Source organism: Macrotis lagotis, chromosome X (genome assembly GCF_037893015.1).
Source record: "Macrotis lagotis isolate mMagLag1 chromosome X, bilby.v1.9.chrom.fasta, whole genome shotgun sequence".
NCBI lineage: Eukaryota > Metazoa > Chordata > Mammalia > Peramelemorphia > Peramelidae > Macrotis > Macrotis lagotis.
In genome coordinates, this window is record NC_133666.1 from 342,967,102 (window position 1) to 342,976,634 (window position 9,533).

The 9,533-nt window shown below is 33.4% G+C and overlaps 1 pseudogene; it reads right to left on the reverse strand.

The window, feature by feature from the left end:
* Positions 1-2,872, reverse strand: part of LOC141499096 (octanoyl-[acyl-carrier-protein]:protein N-octanoyltransferase LIPT2, mitochondrial-like) — a 7,272-nt pseudogene extending 4,400 nt beyond the window's left edge.
* Positions 2,873-9,533: the final 6,661 nt, after the last annotated feature.

A 9,533-nucleotide genomic window follows, 5' to 3' on the forward strand; every position in this document is an offset into this window, starting at 1 on the left:
GCTGTATCTTTGTTGCTAGATAACCAATGGGAAATCTGTGGATTACCTTACATTATAAGGACAGAATTGGGTCTATAACAGTATATAATGATTGTATTTTGTGCAGAAAATTGCTTTTTAGTTTAGTGAGGTAAACTGTAAAAGCTTACCACCAGCTATGTTCTTGAATAGGAAAACATGAAAAAATTATAGACCTGTATAATCTTCTTTGGTATCCTTTATACATGCTGTAGAATTAGGAAAATGGGACAGGGTTTGCTAAGAATTATAGCATTTTAACCATCTTACTCTGTGGTATGGAAAGCCAAAAGCAGAAAAAGTCCAACTTTTTCTCAGTGTCCTTTTAATGGTTAATGTCTAATGTGGCTTCTGTGATCTATCTCATGTAAACTGATATTAATATATGAGTGTCTGTATGTAGAAACAAAACTAAGTGATAGAATAAGACCAATGAATTGTATTAGTTCCGTTGGTGGGGGGAGTTATTTTGGTATAGTGGAAATAATTTTAATTTAGGGTCATAAATCTCAGTTTGATTCTGCCTCTGTGTTTCCACTGTTTGTGGCTGTGGGCATATCATTACCTTTTTTGGGACTAAATTTCCTTTTATTTAAAATTAGAGGCTTAGACCGGAATTGATTTCTTAGGTAATTTTCATCTCTAGACTTATGGTTCTTTTGTTTAAGGTATGTTAAAAAATTACAGCAATTATCATATTTAGAAATTTCCTTTTTAAATAGAATACTTGCAAGAATAAACTCTATTATAACTCTGTCTTCAGGTTAAGGTTTAAGAGATTTTTAGTTTTTTCTGAAGTAGATCATAATCACTGCTCAGTCAGTCAATAAACATTTATTAAGTCCCTACTATGTCAGATTCTATGCCAAACTCTGGGGAAAAAAAAACAAAAAAATTGCTCTGCTTGAAGAGGTTACAATCTAATGAGAAGTCAACATACAAACAACTATGTTCCAACAAGCTTTTTATAGGACCTATAATATACAATATATATATATATATATATATATATATGTATGTCTATATGTATTAAGAATTAAGAAAGATTGGGAACATTTTCTTATCAAAGGTGGGATTTAAATTGAAATTTGAAGGCCAAGGAAACTGTAAATCAGAGATAAGGAGGGAGAGTATTCCAGGCAAATGGATGATTAGTAAAATATGAGTCATGATATAGAGGGTCTTATTTGAGGACCAACAAAGAGGCCATTGTCAATGAATTAAAGAGTACATGGGAAGAGGGTATAATCTATAAAAAAGGTGGAAACTCAAGAGAGGGGCTATGTTAGAAAAGATATTAGACAACAGAGGATTCTGAATCTGATCCTAGAAGTAATAGGAGTCATTGGAGTTTATTGAGTATGAAGGTCACATGGTTTTAACTATGCTTTGGGAAAATCCTAAGTAAAGGATAGAAGTGGAGTGGAGAAATCATTGTGGAAGGCAGACTCACCAGTTAACTTGTGCCACAGTGGTGGCTATTAAAGAAGAGAGAAGAATATGAATGGGAGAAATGTTTCAAACGTAAAATTGATAGACCTTGGCAATGGATTAGATATGGAAGGATGAAAAATAGTAAGGAATCAAAGATAACACCAAAAAGTTTCAAGCTAGGGAACTGGGAGAACAGTGGTATTCTCAAGAGAAATAGGTAAGTTAAGAGGAGAAGATTTAGGGGATATATATATATATATATATATATATATATATATATATGATTTCTTTTTTGGACATAATGAATTTATGATGTCCTCAGGACATTCAATTCAAGATATCTAAGAGGTATTTGGTGATGTGAGACTTGAGGTTAGATGTGGATAAGTAGATTTGAGAATCATGAGCATAGAGATGATAACTGAATTAATGGGACCTGAAAAGATCACACTCATGAAATAATAGAAGAGAAGAGATCCAAGGAGAGAGTCCTGTGGGATACCTAAGATTAGCAGGTATGAGTTGGATGAAGATCTAGCCAAGGAGACTGAGAAAGAGCAGTCAAACAGGTAGGAGGAGAACCAAAATAGTAAAGTATCTTGAAAACCTACTGTCCAGAAAATCTAAAGGGAAAATATTTTGAAGGAGAAAATTAATGAGAGTGTTGACAGTTTCAGAGAGGTCAGAAGGATTAACACTGATAAAATGTTTAGATTTAATTTGATTTGATAATTAAGAGAGCATTGGTTACCTTGGAGAAAGAAGTTTGGGGTTTCATAACTTCTTAGCTACTGAATTTAGGAAATGTTCAACATTTCCCCCTCTTCATAATTTATGTAAGAAGCCTTGGGGGTGGGTCCCTATTCTAAAATACTAGAAGATAAGATATTTCTAGTCATTCTTAAAGTAGTCATTTAGCAAAATTTCCACCCTCAGATAACATGAATCTCCCAAAGTTCCCGAATATGTTTCATCCTTAAGATAATCATGAGAAACTATCCATTACTTTACACCAGTCACCAATGTTTAAGGTCATTGTTGTTAAATGGTACATATGTGAATTGTCTTGTCCTAAAGAATAATAATAATAAATTCAGAAAGAATTCAGTCACCATTGACCTTATCCAATCATGACTTCCCCAAATTTCAAGTGCTTAGCCCCAAAGACCCAGTCAATTCAATGGTCCCTAAAATATCAAGGTTTATCAAAAAGACAAGACTTTACTCATAAGTTATACAAACAGAGTTTTTTCTCTATATTATAAGGATAATATGACTCAAATTTGATTCTAATGTCTGCTAAAGATACACAACTATTAAAGAGGACTGTTTTATGAGCTCTGTACATTTGGAAACTGACAAGACTTGAAGACTCACAGGCCTGGGAGAGGTACCAGGCACAGTTATATTTCTCTACCATTCTTCATCATTTTGGGATCTAGCGGGCTGTGCCATTCCCTTTAAGAACTTACACTGAATATATAAAGTATGCATATGGTTTTGCTTTCACATTCCAGTGGCTTAGAAGTAATGCTACATAATTATCCATTTAGAGAGCACTTGCTGAATAATGTTAGGCAATGAGCAGGAAAGAATGATCTCTACTCTCTGAAATTAATTTCTTAAAATATAAACCAAAATATTAATTGGGTCACTTCAGTGGTAGCAAATAATTGGAAAAAAGTGAAAGTCATCCAGTTGGGGAATGGCTGAACTAGATTTTATAGTAATATAATGGAAACTATAGTAAGAAATGCCAAATATGAGAAATTCCAAAAACCATGGGAGGCTTTATATGAACTGATAAAGTATGAAATAAGCAAATCAGTAAAATAATATTCTCAATGAGTAAAATGATATAAATTACAAGACCAATAAAGGGAACTCACATTCTAAGAAAATTTTATAGCTAACCTTTGTCCCAGAAAACAGATAATAAAAGTCCTCTCCATTTGGCAGAGAGGTGAGAGACTGAGAGGGGAAGAATATTACAAATAGTGTTAGACACGATAATTTGTATTACTTATTTCTAACTTCTTTTCTTTGTGATAAGGAAAGATGGGGGAGGTGATGAGGAAGAAAGAGTCCTAAATGATTATAATCTAAAAATAAAAACACTTTAAAAAAAGTTTTTAGTCACTTTATTAATATTACTTTTAATACTCTAAAAGTGATCATTGCTTAAAGCTTAATAGTACCTTATAGAAATAGTACCTCTATTACCTTATAGGAAAAATGGAAACAATAACAATATTTATATTTTTCTATAAATTTCTAAGAACAAAAAAAGTAGGAAGAAATTTCAGCTAAGTGATAGAATGATTCATGGGTTTTCTTCAGAGAACTGAATAAATGAATTGATAATATGTTGCAGTTGTGGGGTCAAAAGCCAATTTTCAAGCGATTAAGAAATGAATAAGAGGTGAATTAAAAGTCTAGAGGTCTAGAAGTTTAGTAATGAAAAAAAGAGAGCTTATATGAAAAATGAGTTTAGCCACAAAACAAAGGAGATAGATAGTAAAACACCTTAAGAATATTCTAGGCTCAAATATAACTACAACAACAGTAGCTTATGTATAGTGGGAAAGATGTAAAGCTTTTCATAGTTGGCATGGAAGGAGTTCATTAGATAAAAATTGAGAAGGAAAAGAGAAAGAAGAATTGAAAGGACAGCTTCATAGCAAGATGGGAAATTATGGGATCATGGGATAAGTAGAGAAGTTGACTTTGGCAAGGAAAAAGACGGCCTTTCCTTCAATGATGAGAGCAAAGGAAAGAATGGGGATAATATAGAAGAGTTTGGGGGTATAAAGATGAAAACAGGAATTTATCTCTTATTTATCTGCTGGGTAGTGTAATCTTCAGACTGGAAGACTGAATCAAAATCGCTAAAAGTTAGTTGATGCCCATGATAAGTAGGAAGATAGCAAGAAACCTCCTCTTTGCCTTTGATGAATTCAAGTCACCAGGTGCAGGGGGAAAATTACCAGGAGGCTTAAGGAATATATATATATATATATATATATATATATATATATATATATATATATATATATATATATATATACGTCTTCTGTTTGGTGGAATTTGCTTTTTTATGAAGCCTATTGAAATAATGTTGGAATCCTGAAAAATCTAGGTTCAAGTCTTGTTTCTAATAAGCCATGTTTATTCAATCCATTGCAAAGTACTTAATCTTTCAGTAATCTAGGCAAATTTTTAAGATTGTAAGATGCAAAGCAGTGGCTAAAATTCCTAGGTAGACTAGCCAGAAGTGATGGACACTCATGACTTGTCTATGAGACTGCTATCCAATGGGATTAAACTGGCTAGAATCCTACTTGGGAGAAAGACCCTAATAACTCTCAGGAATTGTAACTATTAGATAGAATATACTGAGCTAAAAGTGATGGATACTCAGAATTTTCTATGACTCAGATAGAATGACTTAAAAATACTACCTCCTTAAAAAGGGGAACAGGAAGAAGATGGGAGGAGGAGGGGATTGAATGGGGTAAATCTCATTACATTAAGAGGTACAAAAAGACCTATGGTAATAGAGGGGAAGACGAGAGGAGATTAGAAAAATCTGAATCTTCCTCTCATCAGACTTGGCTTAAAGTAAATTTACACACATACTCAGTTAACTTAAAAAACATCTTACCTTTCAAGTATTAAAAGGGGAAAAGGGGAGGGGAGGCAGAGACAGGGGGGGAGAAAAAGGGAAAATAACAGAAGGAAGGAGAGGGAAAAAGGGAAAGGGGAAAGAAAGGGGAGGGGTGGATATAGGAAGGCAAACACACTGAAGGGGTGGTATTCAGAAACAAAATACTGGGGAATACAGATAAAAGAGAAAAGGGGGAAATACAAATAGAGGGAAGATAGTAATTATAATTTTGAATGTGAATGGGATGAACTCCTCCTTAAAACATGAGCAAATAGTACAGTGGATTAACAACCAGAATCCTACAATATACTACTTACAAGAAACTCATCTGAAACTCATCTGAGCAAAATATATTTTGCTCCAGCTGAAATGAAAAAAAAAAAAGCAGGGGGTAGCAAACCATATCTCAGACAAAGCAGCTGCAAAAAATAGATAGCATTTAAAGAGATGAGGAAGGAAAACTATATCCTCCTAAAAGGTACTATAGACAATAAAATGATTTCAATACTAAATATGTATGTACACAATGGGACAGCATCCAAATTCTTAGAAGAGAAGTTGAAAGAGCTACAGAAAGACAGAGACAGCAAAACTCTACTAGTGGGAGACCTCAACTTCCCATTCTCAGATTTAGATAAATCTAATCATAAAATAAATAAGAAAGAAGTTAAGGAGGTAAATAGATTGTTAGAAAACCTAGATATGATAGACTTATGGAGGAAATTGAATGGAAATAGAAAGGAATAGACCTTTTTTCTCTGAAGTACGTGGCATTTATACAACAATTACCCATGTACTAGGTCATAAAAACCTAATGATCAACTGTAGAAAGACAGAAATAGTGAATACATCTTTCTCAGATCACAATGCAATAAAAATCATATGCAATATTGGGCCAGCGAGATATAGACCCAGAACTAATTGGAAACTGAATAACCTCATTTTAAAGAATGAGTGGATCAAACAGAAAATTATAGAAAGAATTAATTATTTTATCCTTAGATAATGACAATGATGAAATAAATATCAAAACCTATGGGATTCACTCAAAGCTGCTGTCAGGGGATATAGTATATCCTTAAATGCTTACATGAATAAATTAGAGGAAGAGGAAATCAGTGAACTAAATATGCAATTAAAAAATTAGAGAAAGAACAAATTAAAAACCCCAAATTAAATACCAAATTAGAAATTCTAAAAATTAAAGGAGAAATTAATAAAATTGAAAGCAAAAAACTATTAAATTAATATATAAAACCAAAAGTTGGTTTTATGAAAAACCCCCAATAAAATTGATAAACCTCTGGTCAATTTGATTAAAAAAAGAAAGAAGAAAACTAAATTGCTAATGTCATAAATGAAAAAGGTGAACTCAACATCAATGAGGAGGAAATTAAAGTAATAATTCAGAATTATTTTGCCAAACTCTATGCCAAAAAATTTGATAATCTAAGTGAAATGGATGAATATTTACAAAAATATAAGTTGCCCAGGTTAAATGGAGATGAGATTAAATACCTAAACAACCCTATCTCAGAAAAAGAAATTCAACAAGTCATCATTGGACTCCCTAAGAAAAAATCTTCAGGGTCTGATGGATTTGCAAGAGAATTCTACCAAACATTTAAGGAACAATTGGTTCCAATTCTGTATAAACTCTTTGGAAAAATAGGGAAAGATGGAACTCTGCCTAACTCTTTGTATGAAACCAATATGGTGCTGATAACTAAACCAGGAAGAGTTAAAACAGAGAAAGAAAAGTATAGACCTATTTCCCTGATGAATATAGATGCAAAAATCTTAAATAAAAATCTTAGCAAGGGAAGCTAGGTAGCACAGTGTATAGAACACTGGCCCTGGAGTCAGGAGTACCTGAGTTTGGATCTACCCTCAGCTACTTAATAATTGCCTAGCTGTGTGGCCTTGGGCAAGCCACTCAACCTCATTTGCTTTGCAAAAAAAACAAAACAAAACAAAAAAATAAAAAAAAAACCTTAGCAAAATGATTACAAGTTATCACTAGGATAATACATTTTGGTCAAGTAGGATTTATCCCAGAAATGCAGGGTTAGTTCAATATTAGGAAAACTGTTAGTATAATTAATTATATCAACAAGAAACCTATCAGAAATTATACGATTATATCAATAGATGCTGAAAAAGCTTTTGACAAAATACAGGACCCATTCCTACTAAAAACACTAAGGGGTGTAGGATTAATTTGACTGTTCCTTAGAATAATAAGCAGTATCTATCTGAAACCATCAACAAGCATTATATTCAATGGGGAGAGGCTAGAGGCATTCCCAGTAAGATCGGGGTGAAACAAAGATGCCCTTTATTACCACTACTATTCAATATCGTATCAGAAATGTTAGCTTCAGCAATTAGAGAAGAAAAAGAAACTGAAGGAATTAGAATTGGGAAGGAAGAAAGAAATTTCTCACTCTTTGCAGATGGCATGATGGTATACCTAGATAATCCCAAGAAATCATCCAAAAAACTACTGGAAACAATTAACAATTTTAGCAAAGTTGCAGAATATAAAATAAACCCTCATAAATCCCCAACTTTTCTTATATGACTAGAAAGATACAGAAGGAAGAGCTAGAAAGAGAAATCCTATTCAAAGTAACCTCAGACAATATAAACTACCTGGGAGTCTATTTGACAAGGCAGACTCAGAAACTTTTTGAAAACAATTATAAAACACTTCTCACACAAATTAAATTAGATTTAAATAACTGGGCAAACATCAATTGTTCATGGATAGGTCGAGCTAATATAATAAAAAATGACAATTCTACCAAAACTAAACTACCTGTTTAGTGCCCTACCAATCAAAATTCCAAAAAATTACTTTAATGAGTCAGAAAAAGTTGTAAGTAAATTCATATGGAGAAACAAAAAGTCAAGAATTTCCAGAGATTCAGTGGGAAAAAGTGCAAAACAAGGTGGCTTAGACCTTGGATCTAAAATTATATTATAAAGCATCAGTCATCAAAACTCTGATATTAGGTAAGAAACAGAGTGGTGGACCAGTGGAATAGACTGGGTGCAATAGCAGGAAGTGATTATAGTAATCTGCTGTTTGATAAACCAAAAGAGTCTAGGTATTGGGATAAAAACTCTCTCTTCAATAAAAACTGCTAGGAAAATTGGAAGTTTGGATGGAAGAAACTTGGATTAGACCAACACCTCACACTCTATGCCAAGATAAGATCCAAATGGATACAGGATTTAGACATAAAAAACAATACTATAAGCAAACTAGAAGATCAAGGACTAGTTTACTTTTTAGATCTATGGAAAGGAAAGCAGTTCATGACTAAGGAAGAGATAGAGAACATAACTAAAATCAAACTAGATGATTTCGATTACATTAAATTAAAAAGGTTTTGCACAGACAAAACCACTGTAACCAAGATCAAAAGAAATGTAGTAAACTGTGAAACAATCTTTACATCTAATGTTTCTGACAAAGGACTAATTTCTAAAATATATGGAGAACTGAGTCAAATTTTATAAAAAGTCATTCCCCATTTCACAAATGGTTAAAGGATATACAAAGACAATTACAGATGAGCTGATTAAAGCAATCCATAGTCATATGAAAAATTATATCATTACTTATTAGAGAAGTGCAAATTAAAGTTTCTCTGAGGTTCCTCCTCACACCTCTCATACTGGTCAATATGACCAGAAAGGATAGAAATCATTGTTGGAAGGGTTGTGGGAAATCTGGGACACTATTACATTGTGGGTGGGTCTGTGAACTCATCCAACCTTTCTGGAGAGCAATTTGGAACTATGCCCAAAGATCAACAAAAATGTGCATACCCTTTAATCCAACAATACCACTACTGGGTCTATACCCTGAAGAGATGATGAAAAAAGGGTAAAAACATCACTTGTACAAAAATATTCATAGCAGCCCAGATGGGGTGGAAAAGAATTGGAAATCAAGTAAATGTCCTTCAACTGGGAAATGGCTTAGCAAACTGTGGTATGTGTATGTCATGGAACACTATTGTTCTATTAGAAACCAGGAAGGATGGGAATTCAGGGAAGCCTGGAGGGTTTTGCATGAACTGATGCTGAGTGAGATGAGCAGAACCAGAAAAAACACTGTACAACCTAACAGCAACATGGGAGTGATGATCAACCTTGATGGACTCACTCATTCCATCAGTGCAACAATCAGGGAAAATTTGGGGCTGTCTGCAATGGGGAATACCATCTGTATCCAGAGAAAGAACTGTGGAGTTTGACCCAAGACACAAGGACGATTAAGTTTAATTTAGGAAAAAACTGATATCTTATTGTCTGTTTTTTTTTTTTTTAGCAAGGCAAATGGGGTTAAGTGGCTTGCCCAAGGCCACACAGCTAGGTAATTATTAAGTGTCTGTCTGAG